General features: G+C 44.3%; 1 long non-coding RNA gene across 1 annotated transcript in view; it reads right to left on the reverse strand.

Moving 5' to 3' along the window:
• Nucleotides 1-848: 848 nt before the first annotated feature.
• LOC144501947 (uncharacterized) overlaps nucleotides 849-19,076 on the reverse strand; it is a 40,159-nt gene continuing 21,931 nt past the window's right edge. The window contains exon 2 of the long non-coding RNA XR_013499225.1: nucleotides 849-1,183. This is a non-coding gene — a long non-coding RNA (uncharacterized LOC144501947). The remainder of the gene's footprint in view (nucleotides 1,184-19,076) is intronic.

Here is a 19,076-nt window from a genome sequence, read left to right on the forward strand (position 1 = left end):
TCACAAGTTGCGCCTCGATACTCTTTTTTTTCTGGAAAGTTAGGATTCACTTTGTTCCTGGTGAATCACTTAGGTAATCATTCGGAATATTCATCTTCAGTTTCAAGCCCATTTTTATCTTTTAATGGCTCGGATGGCACAGTGGTTAGCACCGCTGCCTCACAGCGCCAGGGACCCGGGTTCAATTCCCAGCTTGGGTGACTGTGTGGAGTTTGCACATTCTCCCCGTGTCTGCGTGGGATTCCTCTGGGTGCTCCAATTTCCTCCCATAGTCCAAGGATGTGCGGGTTAGGTGAATTGGCCATGCAAAATTGCCCCTTAACATCAGTGGGACTAGCTAGGGTAAATGCATAGGGTTATGGGGATAGGGCCTGGCTGAGATTGTGGTTGGTGGTTTTATGGGTTTTATCATTAGCTTTGATGCTCTTGGGTTCAAGATGGGGAAGAAGATTGGGCAGAGTTCCATTACTTCTGTCATTTTTGATGTAAGGCCCCTTATTATTTAACAGCTCAAGATTTACATTAAATAATAATTCCTTGGGCGGGCGACTGCCTTATCCCAGCAAGAGTTAACATTTGCTTGTGGACAAAATGAAAATAAATGGTGGAATGTTGCCATAATTTAGGAAGTTAGCAGGTTTCTGTTTTCTCAACCTCCAGCAGGCTCACTTTCAACACCAACCAGAGGGAAGAATGTTCCTGTTACACTGGAGATAGACCATTTAAACAGCAGTATATCATTGTAACTAGATATATTTAGCTTTCTGCTATACTGAAGCTTTCAGTTGTTTTGTGACTAGTTACTAAAAACACCACATTTTTAATAAACCAGAGAACTTGTGGCAATAAATAATCACCTTTGTTATTTTATTGCCCATCGGCCCCAAGTCCAAATTCTGTCACCCTTGGGATCGAGGCGGTGCTGGATTCGAAGATCTTCGACATGGGGCCTAAGAGCAGCCAGCGTCTTGCAATCAGGAGTGCGGAGAGAATATCCAACTCTATCCTGCCAATGGAACAGGTCGCTGAGTGTCCGGAGAATAGGGAAGGCTTGCGGGGGAAGACAGATCTTTCAGTGCTACAATGGACTGATTCTGTCCTCTGTGATCAGCTTGGGGATCAGCTTGGGGATGGCCTCTTCATTTCTGCACTTGCTCTGTTCCAGAATTGATGCCCAGATCTCCTGAGAGGGAAAAAAAAACATTTTATTCTTAATTTAATCTTCATAAAGTTATGATTAATGCACCTGGATGGGCTCGGTACTGATGAAACCAAAGGATTTAACTGAGGGACATTATTTGGACATAAAAGGTTAAAGTCTGAGGCACATGGTGGGATTTTATGGCCTCGCTCATCCCGAAACCATAAAATCCCGCCCGAGGTCAACGAACATTTCTATTCCATCCTCCGATTCCGCGGCAGGCGGAATGGTAAAATTCCAGCCATAGTATCAGCAAGGGTTAATGAACAAAAGATATGCTGGGATTATTGCCAGGTGAAGCAATAATATATCCAGGTGCAGGCTGATTTTACCTGGTCAGTAAGCATGCTCAAAAAGAAATAGAAGTGCCAATTAAAAGAGCTCTTCCAAATGTTTTACACTGGCATTGTACAAAGCTATCATAAGAAATCGTCCCTTGCACCATTCATGCACTCATGTTCAAACTGTCGCCTTCAGATGGCAGCCATTTTGTTTCCTCACGTGACCACACCAGCACCTCAGGCCTACATTAGAAGCTGATGCGTCATCGACATCCTAATGTGCCACCCTGTTGTAAGGTTCTAGCACCCCCGATAATGTTTTCCTTTCTTTATTCATTTCATCACCAACAGCTTGCTGGTTTATTTTGTCGCAGCCTCCAAGATTGTGCTCCTTGTTTTCATAGATCACGGTTGTGTGTGTCATTTCTGAAGCTGATTGTAGGTGCTCTTATGTTGCTGCCTGGATGCTGTTCAGCTATACTTAATGGACACAGGCCAAGTGGTTTAATGATGATGAATTAGCAAAAGAGCATCCAACTTGCTGTCCGATGATTAATCTCACTGCAAGCAGGGAATGGACAAACAGCAACACAGCTGGCACCAAATTGATGGATCATTGGCAACGATGTGATATTTGACATAGTTCCTGTAGCCTCCCCTATTCTCATTCTTTAATAAAGATCAAAACGCAGTAAACGCTAATGGTTTTGTTGTATATGAATACCTTGATCCATTTCTATCAACTTTTTAAACCATTTAGCGTCTCCTTAAAATGTCACAAAAGCATTCGGAAATTTTACAATAATATCGAAAGAGCTTAATTTCCAAGCAGAAACGGCAGAATGACATGTGCGCACTTAGCAAATGTCCTCTCTTCTTTCCAAACATAACACTAGATAAGCGGACCCAGGAGGGTCCAGAGTGGAATGCCATGTTTGCCTCAGAGATGGCCTGCTGCTGGAAATTAATTTGTGATTTTTTTTCATTTTACTTCTCAGGTTAGGTGGGAATTTTACCGCCCTGCCTGCCATGGGAATCAGAGCAGGCAAAGGGCGGACAACGGGAAGATCCGTTGACCTCAGGCGGGATTTTATGATTTTGGTGCGAACGAGGCTGTAAAATCCCACCCATAGAATTCCTACAGTGCAGAAGGTGGCCATTCGGCCCATTGATATCTGCACTGCTCCTCCGAACAGCATCTTACCCAGGCCCAACACCAGGCCACCCTCCCCTCCACTCCCCTGCTCTACCCCTGTAGCCTCATGCATTTACCATACCCAATCCACCTGACCTACACATCTTTAGATTGTGGGAGGAAACTGGAGCACCCGAAGGAAACCCACACAGACATTGCGAGAAAGTGCAAACTCCACACAGACAGTTGCCCAAGGCTGGAATTGAACCCGGGTCCCTGGCGCTGTGAGGCAGCAGTGTGAACCGCTGTGTCACCATGCCACCCTGCAGTTTCTCGTGTGTGTTTGTGTTTTGCTCATGTTTGAGTCACCTCTCTCTTGCCTACATCTTTTGCCAATTAAGGAAACACTCTTATTGTCCTGGCATGCATTTCCTTTCCGCTAACACACAGGAATTTCAGTTCACTGGACAAAGATATTTCTTCTCCTGCAAAGTGCAACAACAGACATTGTCCAGGCGAGTTCTAAGGTGCAATAATAACCCGCCATCACTGTGCACACACAAAGCGCAAGATATTTATAACTTGCAGCAATTAGCAAATACCACTATTATTTTTCCCTCTTGTTGTGCAAAATATAACCATGTATTTCCAATTCATAGAATTGGCCATTCGGCCCATTGAGTCTGTACTGACCACAATCCCACCCGGGCCCTGTTCCCGCAACCCCACGCATTTACCTTGCTAATCTTCCTGACACTAGGGTAAATTTCGCATGGCCAATCAACCTAGCTGGCACATCTTTGCACTGTGGAAGGAAACCGGAGCACCCGGAAGAAACCCATACAAACACTGGGAGAATGTGCAAACTCCACACAGACAGTGACCTGAGGCTGGAATTGAACCTGGGACCCTGGTGCTTTGAGGCAGCAGTGCTCATCACCGTACCGCTATTTTTTGAATTTCACCATCTGCTGTGGTCGGATTTGAACCTGGATCTCCAGAACATTAACTGAGTTTCTGGATTAATGGTCTAGCAACAATACCACGAGGCCATTGCCTGTGTTTATCTAATTAATTTATTCTATATATATATATATGCATTTATATATATATATTGTAGATACTTTTTTAACGTAATGTCATGTGGCATTTCCTCAATGCAAGATTCCCATCAGAAGTGGGCTGAGGTCGGTATTTTGACCATTCAGCCAATCCAATTTTGGCCCTGTCCCTGTCTCTTGAGTCAGGTTAATGAGTTATTCTGGGTAGATTCCCAGCACTATGTGAACGCTGTGTTGTAGGTTCACCACTGTGGGAACGGGAAATTCTGTGTTGTTTCCCTGCTTTCTGCAACTGAATGAAGCAAGCTAACAACTTTTGAAATGAGAACTTCAAGCTCATAACAGCAGGGCGCAGCGTGTGAGTGAAGGAGAGCCGGAGAATTGCCGGTGGACGCGGAGGGGAAAAAAGAAGCAGAAATGAGAAATTAAATACTTTTTAAAAAGTAAATTCCTTCAGTTTACTTTTGTCACCATGAATAACCATGGTTAGGCTGGTTGCAGTGGTAATAGGTGAACTATTATTTCCTTCTTCATGCATGCATTCTAACTGGATAGCAAACCTTGGGCAACAGAGAAAAGAAGGCATTGATAAGGTGCCACACAAGAGACTGATCCAGAAGGTTAGATCCCAAGGGGTTGGGGGTAGAGTAGTGGCTTGGATTGAGGATTGGCTAACTGATAGAAGGTGTGGCTTTTGCTACCAAATAAACCTGTTGGACTTTAACCTGGTGTTGTTAAACTTCTAACTGATAGAAAGCAGAGGGTTGGGATAAATGGGTCCTTCTCCAGTTGTCAATCTGTGACTATTGAGGTCCTGCAGCGTTCAGTTCTCCGACCACAACTATTTCCAATCTACATCAATGACCTACAAGCAGGGATAGAGTGTAACATCGCGAAATTTGCTGACAACATGAAAATAGGTGAGAAAGCAAGCTGTTATGAAGAGATTAAAAAGTTTACAAATGGGTATCGACAGGCTAGGGGAATGGGCCAGAATCTGCCCGATGGGGTTTAGTATGGATAAATGCGAGGTTATCCATTTTGGCTGGAAAAATAAAAGGGCAAATTACTACTTAAAAGGGGAAAGGCGTCTGTGCAGAGGGAGGTGTCCTTGTGCATGAGTCTCAGAACGTTGGTACGCAGGTGCAGAATGTTATAAGGAAGGCAAATGGAATCTTGGCATTTATTGCAAAGGGTCTAGAGTATAAAAGTAGAGAAATGTTGTTACAATTGTATAAGGCATTGGTGAGACCACACTTGGAGTGTTCAGTTTTGGTCACCTTCTTTGCAGAAGACTGCGGTGGCACTGGAGGCGGTTCAGAAGAAGTTCACTAGATTGATTCCAGATTTGAAGGGGCTGTCGTATGAGAAGTAGTTGGGTAGCTTGAGCTTGAGCTTGCACTCGTTGGAGTACAGAAGAATGAGGGGGGATTTGATTGAGGTTTATAAAATACTCAATGGGATTGATAAAGTAAATATTAACCAAATGACTAAATAACCAAATAACCTTCTAGAACAGTCTAGGACAAGAGGTCATAGTTGTAGAGTAAGATGGGGGAGGTTCAAGACAGAGATGGGGCGGCACAGTAGCACAGTGCTTAGCACTGCTGCTTCACAGCTCCAGGGACCTGGGTTCGATTCCCGACTTGGGTCACTGTCTGTGTGGAGTTTGCACATTCTCCTCGTGTCTGCGTGGGTTTCCTCCGGGTGATTCGATTTCCTCCCACAGTCCAAAGATGTGCGGGTTAGGTTGATTGGCAGTACTAAAATTGCCCCTTAGTGTCCTGAGATGCATAGGGTTAGAGGGATTAGTGGGTAAATATGTCGGGATATGGGGGAGGACCTGGGTGGGATTGTGGTCGGTACAGACTTGATGGGCCAAATGGTCTCTTTCTGCACTGTAGGGTTTCTGTGATTCTATGATAAGGAGAAGCTACTTCTCACAGGGAGTTGTGAATCTATGGAACTCACTGTCCCAGAGTGCAGTGGATGCAGAATTAATGAATGGATTCAAGAAAGAGATAGATAAATATTTGATCAAAAGCGGGATAAAGGGCTATGGGAAAAAGGCAGGGAAGTGGAGTTAGGGTGAGATGGAGATCAGCCATGATCATATAGAATGGCAGAGTTGGCTCAAAGGGCTGGATACCCTACCCTCGCTCCTAATTTCTATTTTCCTATGAATTGGGGCAGCTCAGCATTCCATACCATTTTGCCATCATTTGAAGGCAAATGTTGTTGCCCATTTCCATTGAGATGAGGAGTGGAGTCAAATTATCCCAGCAATGGCTTGGGGTTGGGATTTGTTGGTGGGCCTTCTCATTCCATCTTCTTCCTTTAACCATTCTGGATCCACCGTAAAAACAGCCAGATGACCATGCAAAGGAAGATCCAGGGCAAGATACCAGCTGGGCTCCACTTTCAGCATTGTCAGTTGTGAGTAGGTTTGAGCCTCAAAACAGGAGTTTGGCCTTCTGTTGAAATTGGCAATCCATTGCATTTCAGATGGCACATTAAAGATAGAGCCTAGCTTATCATGCAGGTTGATGATAGAAGCCTTGTGGCAATTTTGCAAAAACAGCGAATAGTTCTCCAGATGTCCTGACCACCATCTTTTCCTCAGTCTCCCACAATAGAAAACATTAATGACTTACTTGCCACATTGCCATCACTGAATTCCCCGCCATCAGTGTGCTGGGGGTCACCATTGGCCAGGCATTAAATTGGACCAGCCATATAAGTACTGTAACTACGAGAGCAAGTCAGAGATTGGGAATTTTGTGGCGAGTATCTCAATTCCTGGCTCCCCACTACCTGTCCACCATCTACAAGGCATAAGTTAGGTACATAATGGAATACTCTCCCTTGCCTCGATGAGTTCACTATCCAGGACAATGCAGCCTGTTTAATTTGCACCCCATCTACCACCTTAAACATTCACTCCGTCCACCACTGGTGGACAGAGGCAGCACTGTAGCACTGCAGCAATTCACCAAGCCCCCTTCAACAGCACTTTCCAATCCTACGAGTTCTAATGCCTGGAAGGGCAAGGACAGCAGACACATGACCTGCAAGTTCCCTTCCAAACCACTCACCATCCTGACTTGAAACTATATTGCCGTTCCTTCACTGGATTGTTCAGACCTCTGCTCGAGGAAGAAGCAGAGGGCCCTCAGATCGTCCTGGTGGGGGATGGAGGTGTAGAGGGATTGGACATCCATAGTGAAGACGAGAAGGTGGGGGGTCAGGGACTGGAAATTGTTGATATGGTGAAGGGCATCAGAGGAATCATGAATCTAGGTGGTTTAAAGACTGGACAAGCATAAAGAGAACGGAGTCAAGATAGGAAGAAATGAGTTCTATAGGGCAGGAACAGGCTGAAATTATGGATCTACCAGGACTGCGCTGTTTGTGAATTTCGGGAAGAAGGTAGAAGCCGGCTGTGCGGGATTGGGGGTCTGAGGTTGGAGGCTGTGGAGGGAAGATCTCCAGAGGCGATAGGGTCAGTGAACATCCTGGAAACAATGGCTTGATTTTTGGTGGGGTCGTGGTCCAGGGGAATGTAGGAGGAAATGTCTGAGAGGTGGTGCTCAGCCTGGCAAGAGGTCAGTATGCCAGACAACAACAGCACCATCCTGCCAGCAGGTTTGATAACAAAGTTGAGGTTGCCATGATGTGGAAATGCCGGCTTTGGACTGGGGTGGGCACAGTAAGAAGTCTCACAACACCAGGTAAAGTTCAGGTTTATTTGGTATCACAAGCTTTCAGAGCACTGCTCCTTCATCAGGTGAGTCATCAGGTAAGTTCAGAAGGAGAGGGGTTGGAGTGGATGAAGGAAGCAGAGAAATTAAGATGGCCGACAGTTCTTAATGAGAAGGAGGACAGTGGCAGGGGTTCAGGTAGAGGGAGAATACTGGAGGCAGGTGAAATGATCAGTTGAATGCCGAGAAGACCCCTACCCAGATAAGTGAGCACTGAGACGGAGGCAATGGAAGAAGCGTTCAGCATCGTGCTGAGCCCGAAATTCATTGAGGTGAAGTGAATAAAACTGAGTCCTTTGCTGAACACTGGAACACTGGCTAGTTTGCAGAGGCTTTTTAAACATTTTCTGTACTGATGGTGAGAGCTGGTTAATCAATCACTTCTGTATACAGCCCATGCCTGACTCAGTTCCAACTTCCTGCTAAGTGCATTATCACTCTATATAAAATGAACAGTGTTTACAATGCCAATTATAACAGGCAAAGACAGCAAGAGACAGAAATCTTATTGTGGAATGTCTTGGAATCTTATTTTAGTTTCAGAGTATTCTGGAACTGTTAAGACCAACACAAAGGGTAAAGATTTCAGCTTGGCACAATGCAGTTTTGAAGTGAGTTGTGCGAGCTATGTTTGATCACTTCTCTCTCTTAGCCAAAATATCCTTTCTTATTTCCACTCTGGATCCTCGGCTTTGATTAACTATAATGCCGGACTGCAACAGAATTTCAGCTTTTCTTGAAATTTGGTGCCATTTAGACCTCACGTACAGTTTTTAAAAAATGTATTAGTATCACATGTAGGCTCATATTAACACTGCAATGAAGTTACTATGAAAATCCCCTAGTCGCCACACTCCGGCACCTGTTTGGGAACACTGAGGGAGAATTTAGCACGGCCAGTGCACCTAACCAGCACATCTTTCGGACTGTGGGAGGAAACCAGAGCACCCGGAGGAAACCCACGCAGACACAGGGAGAATGTGCAGACTCCGCACAGGCAGTGACCCAAGCCAGGAATTGAACCTGAGTCCCTGGCGCTGTGAGGCAGCAGCGCTAACTACTGTGCCAGCGTGCCGTAAAGGGTATTAACCTGGAGCCCACATTAGTTGGGGAGCAGGACAATCATTATACAGGAAACCAACTAAATCCTTGTTCATTTTCAATAATTCTGGATTTTAATTTTTTGAGTCATTCCCTTTTCCAGCGAAAGTCGGGTGATTGTTTCAGCATTTTCTATTTCAGAATGAGCCTGTTTGAAGGTGATGAGGACGTGGGATGTCCCTGCTTCTGCCTCCTGGGATTTGCACCAAACACCTGACTGTCAATAAAACAAATCAGGGGAGGCAATGGCCTAGTGGTATTATCATTCAACTATTAATCTCGAACCTCAATTAATGTTTAGGGGACCCGGGTTCAAATCCTACCGCAGCAAATGGTGGAATTTGAATTCAATAAAAAAGAAATATCGGGAATTAAGAATCTACTGATGACCATGAAACCACTGTCGATTGTCAGAAAAATCCATCTGGTTCACTCATGTCCTTTAGGGAGGTAAATCTGCCGTCCTTACCTGGTCTGGCCGATGTGTGACTCCAGAGCCACAGCAATGTGGTTGAGTCTCAACTGCCCTCTGAAATGGCCTAGCAAGCTGCTCAGTTCAAGGGCAATTAGGGATGGGCAATAAATGCTGGCCATCCAGTGATACCCATGACCTACGAATGAATTTTTTAAAATCCCTCTGATTCAACCTAGCTATCAGGTACGCTATCAGGAACACCCAGACAGCTCAATGGCCTCCATGTGAGCTGGGCTGAGATTGAACAACCACTGTGACTCCAAGTCAATAAGAAGAAAGATTATTCTCCTATAATGCTGACGAGATAGGCCAGATTTTATTTTTTATTTCGATTTTAATCTAACTGAACAAGTCACCAAAAAAGGGATAATGCAGCCTTGAAGCTGTTTTTATATAGAATCCAGTCAACATATGTCATGTTCTTCGATGGTGTTTGGCTTAAGGGCTGTACTTTTTTTTCCAAACAAGACCGACAATGATCTGAGCTATTAATCCTTTACAGCAACACAATCCAAAAATCTCCGGGTTACACACAGCAGAACCATTCAAGCCTTGCTCTTGCTATGTCTTTCTGTTGAAAGCATGTGTTTGTAGTCGGCAAACACATTTCCCTTTGCTGTGGGATATCTGTTCATTTTCTATCCATGATTGACATCTCAATCAGTGAAGAAACCAAAATGCAATGTTCACCAATGTTTAACAACCTCCTCATCTAACTCGCTACCTCTTCCCAACAGTGAACTAAAGCGATGGTTAGCAATAAATCAGCAATCAACCTTACATTCTGAATGTGGATGCCATACATTCTTAATACTGGGTGCCAAAGCAACATTTCACAGATATTAACACAAGGACTGCATTTTCATTTCATACTTTATACAGGGTGAAGTTGTTCCAAATGCTGCGTTGAATGATGCCAATGGCATGTATTCAAGTGTAAGATGGTGTAACACTTTGTCAAGTATTGCCAATGGCTCATGTGAAATAACTCCTTAGAAGCCGGTGTCCCTTCACCAGATTCCCTTTATTTACAAACTCAATTCCACTCCTGGAGTGTTTCAGGTACAAAGTCAGAAGCAGGAGTGCCAGTGGACCTGACACTCCCATATTTATATACAGGTGAGGCTCCCTGATTAGAGAGGCAATTATGACCTGAATCAGGGAGCTCATACTCCAAGAGGCCAGCCTCGTTGAGGTCCTTACACCATGAAAGCCACACGTATCCTTAGCCTTTCACAGCAGCATTGAACAGCCCAGTTTGGAGGTTAGGCATTTTTTCATTCGATGCAAGGGAAAATAGGAAACAGAGTTGCCCCAGCCATTGTTACTCATTTTTATTTTATTTATTGATACACGCGAGCAAGTAGATCTTGAACTTCCAAATCCATCGTTCATGATATGGGAGCATCATCTGGCAGTGAAGAAGATGGTTCTGGAGCTGCAAAGTTAAATTTTACTTAACCAACATTGTCGTCACTTCTGTTACGTGTTGGCTGGATTGCTTGCTGTCTGCTTAATCTTAGAGCAATGCAGGAATGATACAAGTTTCAAATCTACAACAAGTTCATTAGCAAAACTTTAAAACAGCTCAGAAGTCAAAGGAGTTTCCATATACACATACTATCAGTTAGAACCCAGGCTTTAGTAATAGAAGTTTCTCTGTTTAATTAGCTCTCTAGCTGTACCCACAGCAATCAAGTACAGTCACTTGGATCAGAGAAACAACTAACAAAATCAAACATAGATTTATCAAACCATTCCACTGCAAAGTCCTTGTTAAGACAAAATACCATCTTCATACTAAGGATACCATCCCATTGGGTTTGTGGCACTATCGCTATGCTAAATGAGATAGGTTCAGAGCAGAACTATAACTGTAAAACTGGGCATCCGTGAGGTGTCGTGGGCCATCAGCAGCAGCAGTATTGTATTTCCCCACAGTCTGTAACCTGATAGTCTGATGTTTCCCTCACTCTGATAGTACCATCAAGCCAGAGGACCAAGCATCGTTTGATGAGCAGTGCAGGAAGAATAAGCCAGGAGCAGCATCAGGCATACTTAATAATGAGGTGCCAACCTGGTGAAGCTACAAACAGAACTACATGCAAGCTAAACAGCGAAAACAGAATGCTAGAAATGGAGGTAAGTGATCCCATGATCAGCAGATTAAAATCTCTGGTGTAGCGGAGGCTGAGGGGAGACTTGATAGAAGTCTATAAAATTATGAAAGGCATAGATAGGGTTGACAGTCAGAGTCCTTTTCCCAGAGTTGAAATGGCTAAACGAGGGGGGTGTACACTTAAGGTAAGAGGGGGAAAGTTCAAAGGAGATCTGAGGGGCAAGTTTTTTACACAGAGTGGGATGGTGGTGGAGGCTGATATGATAGGGGTGTTTAAGGGGCTTTTAGATAAGCACATGAATATCCAAAGAATAGAGGGGTATGGACCAAGGGCAGGCAGAAAGGATTAGTTTAATTTGGTGTCATGTTCGACACAACATCGTGGGCCGAAGGGCCTGTTTCTGTGCTGTACTGTTCTATGTTCTAAAGTTGCCACATCCAGTCATGAATCGTGGTGAACAATTAAACAACTAACAGGAGGAGGAGAAGGAGGAGGCTCCACAAGTCTCCCCATGATGGGGGAGCCCAGCACAAGACAAGGCTGACTATACTGGGAGGGGTTGTCTCAGGTCTCTCTTCCCATATCTCACCATGAAGTTTGGCCATGTCAGAAGTGGAAACTGCGTAAATTATCAGGAATTTTTCTGATGTTTCCAAATAAACATTAGAAGCTACAGTTTTCCCTTGTTACATTTTAATGATCCGCGAATCCTTTTGAAGAAATCTGAGCTGCATAATTCTCCTTCTCATTCAGGAGTAGTGTGGAAGTAATTTGAAACTCAGAGCTCAGCAATACTCTTGCAAGACAGATCTAAAGTTTACACGACAAAAACTCAGTAAACGGTCAACTGCAAAAACAATATCTAAAACCTTGTGAGTCAAGCCCACTAGAAACATCCTACAAAAACACGGACGTTAATTTGATTTCAGCCTCTCCGACATTATAGTAATTTCATTAAAATAGCTCAGCAATGTGCTTGGACATATAAGGGAACTACAAAAAGCAGTTTCTCTGCTCTGATAATGTGGTGATTGACACTGCGTCCTTGTTTTCAAGAAAATAAAAGATAACATGAGACCAGAAAGCCAGTTGGCTTGCCAAGCCCATTCTTTCTGGAGCCCAAACACTGCATGTCCTTTCATGGACTCTGTGTTGCCGGGTTGATCTCCTCAGGGAACAAGGCAATCACAGCTCAAACCTGCGGCTATTGGAACCTCCCATCATTGGTCTAAGCTTACACCTTACAACATTCAATCAAGGCCAGTTATGTGCAACAAAAGGCATCCTTCTGGTTCCAGGAGCACACGAAAGATTGTGTTTGATTTATGTTTCTCCAACTGACTTTCAGTCCCATATTAACCAGATATTTGTGCAGCTCTTTTGATTTTGTACTTGCGACTTCCAATCCTGCGATCACAGTCCAAGGTAAATAGCCTGGCTTCATTTGCATCATCCATGCCTCTCATCAAATTAAGGACCTGGATCGTGTCCCATCTCAGTTCTCCTTTCTCCAATGAAAACAAGCCCAGCTCTGGAAATCTCTATCCATGGCCTAAAGCTTCAAGGCACAGTACCATTCTTGCTGATCTTCCCCAAATGCTGTGTAAAGCATCGATGGCCTTTGGGAGATGGAATTTCCAAAGCTACGCTCACTATTCTATAGCCTCACCAATAATGTTGGTCCGTTGCAATAACTCGCTTCAACCACAGAAGTACTTAGCATGTTTTGTAGTCGTGTTGATCCAGCTTCACACTGACCAGATGCCTGCATGGGTTATACTGCAGAAGTAATTTGGCATGGTGGCACAGTGGCTAGCTCTGCTGCCTCACAGCGCCAGGGAATCTGGTTTGATTCCCGGCTTAGGTGACTGTCTGTGTTGAGTTTGCACATTATCCCCACGTCATAGAATCATAGAATACCTACAGTGCAGAAGGAGGCCATTTGGCCGATCGAGTCTGCACCAACCACAATCCCACCCAGACCCTATCCCCATAACCCCACGTATTTACCCTGATAATTTCCCTGACACTAGGGGGCAATTTTGCATGGCCAATCAGCCTAACCCACACATCTTTGGGCTGTGGGAGGAAACCGGAGCACCTGGAGGAAACCCACGCAGACACAAGGTGAACGGGCAGACTCCACACAGACAGTGACCCAAGCCGAGAATTGAACCCAGGTCCCTGACGCTGTGAGGCAGCAGTGCTGACCACTGTGCTGTGCCGACCCCCATGTCTGCGGAGTCTGTATGTTTTTCCCGTGTCTGCATGGGTTACCGGGAACCCACGTGCTCTGGTTTCCTCCCACAGTCCGAAAGACGTGCTGGTTAGGTGCATTGGCCATGCTAAATTCTCCCTCAGTGTACCTGAACAGGAACTGGAGTGTGGTGACTGGGGGATTTTCACAGTAACTTCATTGCAGTGTTAACGTAAGCCTACTTGTGACACTAGTAAATAAACTTTTCATTCACATTCTTCAAATTGCATGTTTTTTTTAGTAAACATTAATGCTCAGGAAAGTGAAAGGTGTAAGTGCTGATGTGGAAACAAAGCACTGTGTCTTCCTTCAGCAGCATTATCCAGCTCTCTCAGTTGCTGAAGTACAACTTACATTCAAATTAAACCCTCTACTGTATTTTACTCCCTCTACTGTACTACAACTAGGTCTTTGGGTCCAAATTCTACAAATTATACCTCTGTACTCCAGAGACGTTTCCATCTCCCAAACCACTGATCCAGGATAAGATGGGCAATTTATCGTCATCCATACTGAACACAGTTGAGTTCACTCAAAATCATTTCATATATTTTCATTTCAAAGCACCATGAAACGTTTGCTGTTTCATGGGAATAAAATGTGGCTGCGAGGCTGTAAACATACTTTTCCTTTTGAGTTGAAATAATTCATTCTTTAACATCAATTTAACCTTTTGGGGAAGTGAAAAAGCTCAGAAAATCAGCAAGTTGGGATCCCGGCGAGAGTACGTCTTGCAGAATGGTTTGAAACTTGGCCAAAATACGGTAGCCAAAGAAATTCTGTCACTGTTATTCTGAGAAAGACAGACAACCCAGGAGAAAAACTACATTAAAGTGTGACCAATAAACCCATTTCATCGCAATTTAACATAAGAACATAAGAACTAGGAGCAGGAGTAGGCCATTTGGCCCCTCGAGCCTGCTCTGCCGTTCAATAAGATCATGGCTGATCTTTTCGTGGACTCAGCTCCACTTACCTGACCGCTCACCATAATCCTTAATTCCTTTACGGTTCAAAAATTTATCTATCCTGGCCTTAAAAACATTCAATGAAGTAGCCTCAACTGCTTCACTGGGCAGGGAATTCCACAGATTCACAACCCTTTGTGTGAAGGAGTTCCTCCTCAACACAGTCCTAAACCTGCTCCGCCTTATTTTGAGGCCATGCCCCCTAGTTCTAGTTTCACCCGCCAGTGGAAACAACTTTCCTGCCTCTATCTTATCTATTCCCTTCATAATCTTATATGTTTCTATAAGATCTCCCCTCATTCTTCTGAATTCCAATGAGTATAGTCCCAGTCTACTCAGTCTCTCCTCATAAGCCAACCCTCTCAACTCCAGAATCAACCTAATGAATCTCCTCTGCACCACCTCCAGTGCCAGTATATCCTTTCCCAAGTAAGGATACCAAAACTGTACACAGGACTCCAGATGTGGCCTCACCAGCACCTTATGCAGCTGCAACATAACCTTGCAGTTTTTAAACTCCATCCCTCTTGCAATGAAGGACAAAATTCCATTTGCCTTCTTAATTAGCTCCTTGTGATTCTTGCACAAGGGCACCCGGGTCCCTCTGCACAGCAGCATGCTGCAATTTTTTACCATTTAACTAATAGTCCATTTTGCTGTTATTCCTACCAAAATGGATGATCTCACATTTACCAACATTGTGCTCCATCTGCCAGACCCTCGCCCCTTCACTTAGACTATCTATATCCCTTTGCAGACTTTCAGTGTCCTCTGCACACTTTGCTCTGCCACTCATCTTAGTGTCATCTGCGAATTTTGACACGCTATACTTGGTCCCCAACTCCAAATCATCTATGTGAATCGTAAACAATTACGGTCCCAACACTGATCCCTGAGGCACACCACTAGTCACTGATCACCAGCCAGGAAAACACTCACTTATCTCCACTCTTTGCTTTCTGTTAGTTAGCCAATCCTCTATCCATGCTAATACATTACCCATAACACCGTGCACCTTTATCTCATGCATCAGTCTTTGGAACGGCACCTTGTCAAATGCATTCTGGAAATCCAGATACACCACATTCACAGGTTACCCATTGCCCACTGTGCATGTCATGTTCTCAAAGAATTCCACCAAATTAGTCAAACGTGACCTGCCCTTCATGAACCCATGCTGCGTTTTACCAATGGGACAATTTATATCCAGATGTCTCGCTATTTCTTCCTTGATGACAGATTCAAGCATTTTCCCTACTACAGAAGTTAAGCTAACCAGCCTATAGTTACCTGCCTTTTGTCTACCTCCTTTTTTAAACAGTGGCGTCACATTTGCTGTTTTCCAATCTGCGGGAACCACCCCAGAGTCCAGCGAATTTTGGTAAATTGGTTTGGCAGTTCCTGCAGGCTAGCTTTCCTTTCATAAACTAGTCCTCCAAAGTTTGAAAGAGCAGCAGACGAAGCTATCTATAAATATCACTGTGAGGTGCGAAGCCGCACATTAATGAGTTCACGGTGACATTTTTGCTCCAAATGTTACCTCACCCCATGCCGCTGTAGCATTTGTTGTTTGATCAGCAGGGTTAATTTGACACAAAAACTGGAAACAGACTTCTTTGTTATTCAAGTTGACATCAAGTTTTCTTTGGGCTGCAGTGCAAAAATCTTGAATATTGTTTTAATTTTCACCTCCTAATTCTCAATAGACTTACTTGCCAAGAAACACATGTGCGGTTTATGAAGTTCTACCCTGTGTAGTACTGAGCGATATCAAGCAAAAAAGATCACAAGCTGGGTTGCTCCCCTGGATCAAGCTGATGTGTGGTGGTTGGGAGTGTGGCTTTTGTCTTCATTATATTTAGATGCCCATATGCATATAAAACTATAACCGCTGTGCAGCAATTTGCCAATTTTTTCTTTCATCTTGTTGTGACAATCTGTTATCTGCTATTTGGTGTGTAAATTAGTTGAATTATGTATTGAAATATCATCTCCCCGGGTAATTTATCTTCCAGAACTGGATGGTAAACAGAAGGCAGGTTCGGCGACCGCTTCATAGCTCACATCTGAAATGACGCATTTCTAATTGTTATCTTGACATTTTCTTTCCCCAAACCTAGTAGTGTGAAAGGTGGCCATTGCCTCCTGCAGAACAAACATGTTGCGATGATCAAAAAGATCTCATAACTCGCGTGTTGTTGACTGAAGCTGTGCCATTTCTGTAAGAAAGTCAGAACAATTGCCTGTTTGAAATAGCTGTCAAGAAAATAACCTGAAGTTTCTATCTATCCACGCACTTAGCTAGCTACTGAAATAATAATACATTGCCGAAGGGTTTGATGCACTTGTCTTGCTCATGTGATGGAGAATGAGGACAAAATTTTCCCATTCTGCCCGCCATGGGTGGGACAAGATCAGACAAAGGTCCGTTGACCTTGGGCAGGATTTTTCAGTCTTGGGATGAGCATAGCTGGAAAATCCCGCCCATAGAGTTTTACAGCACGAAATGAGGTCCTTCGGCCTATCCTGTCTGTGCCAACCATACAGCAGCTATCTATTCTAACCCATTGTCCAGCAATTGGTCCAGAGCCTTGTATGCTTTGGCATGTCAAGTGCTTATCTAAATGCTTCATAAATGTTGTGAGGGTTCCCTACTCTACCACCCTTTCAGGCAGTGAGTTCCACATTCCCACCACCCTCTGGGCTCAAATCCCCTCTAAATATCCTGCCCCTTACCTTAAATCTATGCCCTCTAGTTATTGACCCCCCTACCAAGGGGAAGGTTTCTTCCTATCTACCCTATCTATGTCTCTCATAATTTTGTACACTTAAATGATGTCCCCCCCCTCAGCCTTCTTTGCTCGAAGTAAAACAACCCCAGCCTAACCAATCTTTCTTCATAGCTGAAACTCTCCAGCCCAGGCAATATCCTGGTATATTTCCTCTGTGCCCTCTCTGGTGCAATCATATCCATCCCATAGTGTGGTGACCAGAACTCATACAGTATTCCAGCAGTGGCCTAACCAGTGTTTTTTACAGCTCCATCATAACCTCCCTGCTCTTATATTCTACGATGTGGAGATGCCGGCATTGGACTGGGGTAAACACAGTAAGAGTTTTAACAACACCAGGTTAAAGTCCAACAGGTTTATTTGGTTTATATTCTAGTTATATTCAGGTTTATATTCTATGCCTCGGTAATAAAGGCAAGTATCTCATATGCCTTCCTAAGCGCCTTATCTACCTGTCCTGCTGCCTTCAGGAAACAATGGACATGCACTTCAAGGTCCTTCTGGTCCTTTGTACTTCTTAATGTCCCATCATTCATTGTGTATTCCCTTGCCTTGTTAGTCCTCCCAAAATGCATCACCTTACACATTACAGGGTTAAATTCCATTTGTCACTGTTCAGCCCATCTGACCAGCCCATCTAAATTGTCCTGTAATCTAAGGTTGTCCTCTTTGCTATTTACCACATTGCCAATTTTTGTGTCATCTGCGAACTTACTGATCACACTTTCACGTCTAGATCATTAATGAACACAAGGGACCCCGTACCAATCTCTGCAGTACACCATTGGACACAAGCTTCCAGTCACAAAAACAACCTTCAATCTCCTGCCACTAAATCAATGTTGGATTCAAAATGTGCACTCAGTTCCCCGGTCAATCAAGTTGGAACATTTAATGCTCCAGCCAATTAGGCAAAGGCTTAAAGATTCAACTCAGTAGCAAAATCCTGCGGTTGCTGGAAATTTGAAGTTTGCCGACGACACGAAGGTTGGTGGGGTTGTGGATAGTCTGGAGGGATGTCAGAAGTTACAGAGGGACATAGATAGGATGCAAGGCTGGGCGGAGAAGTGGCAGGTGGACTTCAACCCAGATAAATGCGTAGTGGTCCATTTTGGCAGGTCAAATGGGATGAAGGAGTACAATATAAAGGGAAAGACCCTTAGTACTATAGAGGATCAGAAGGACCTTGGGGTCCGGGTCCATAGGACTCTAAAATCGGCCCCGCAGGTGGAGGAGGTGGTTAAGAAGGCGTATGGTGTGCTGGCCTTTATCAATCGAGGGATTGAGTTTTAGAGTCCGGGGATAATGATGCAGCTATATAAGACCCTCGTCAGACCCCACTTGGAGTACTGTGCTCAGTTCTGGTCGCCTCATTACAGGAAGGATGTGGAAAAGATTGAAAGGGTGCAGAGGCGATTTACAAGGATGTTGCCTGGATTGAGTGGCATGCCTTATGAGGATAGGCTGAGGGAGCTCGGTCTTTTCTCCTTGGAGAGATGTAGGATGAGAGGAGACCTAATAGAGGTCCATAAGATGTTGAGAGGCATAGATCGGGTGGACTCTCAAAGGCTTTTTACCAGGGTGGAAATGGCTGCTACGAGAGGACACAGGTTTAAGGTGCTGGGGTGTAGGTACAGAGGAAATGTTCGGGGGAAGTTTTTCACACAGAGGGTGGTGGGCGAGTGGAATCGGCTGCTGTCAGTGGTGGTGGAGGCAAACTCAATAGGGTCTTTTAAGAGACTCCTGGATGAGCACATGGGACTTAATAGGATGGAGGGTTATAGGTAGGCCTAAAAGGTAGGGATATGTTCGGCACAACTTGTGGGGCCAAAAGGCCTGTTTTGTGCTGTAGTTTTTCTATGTTTCTAAAAGATCTGGCAATCTCTGTGGAGAGAGAATGTTTCAGGTTGATGAGCTATCATCG

Source organism: Mustelus asterias, chromosome 12, assembly GCF_964213995.1.
Source record: "Mustelus asterias chromosome 12, sMusAst1.hap1.1, whole genome shotgun sequence".
Lineage (NCBI taxonomy): Eukaryota > Metazoa > Chordata > Chondrichthyes > Carcharhiniformes > Triakidae > Mustelus > Mustelus asterias.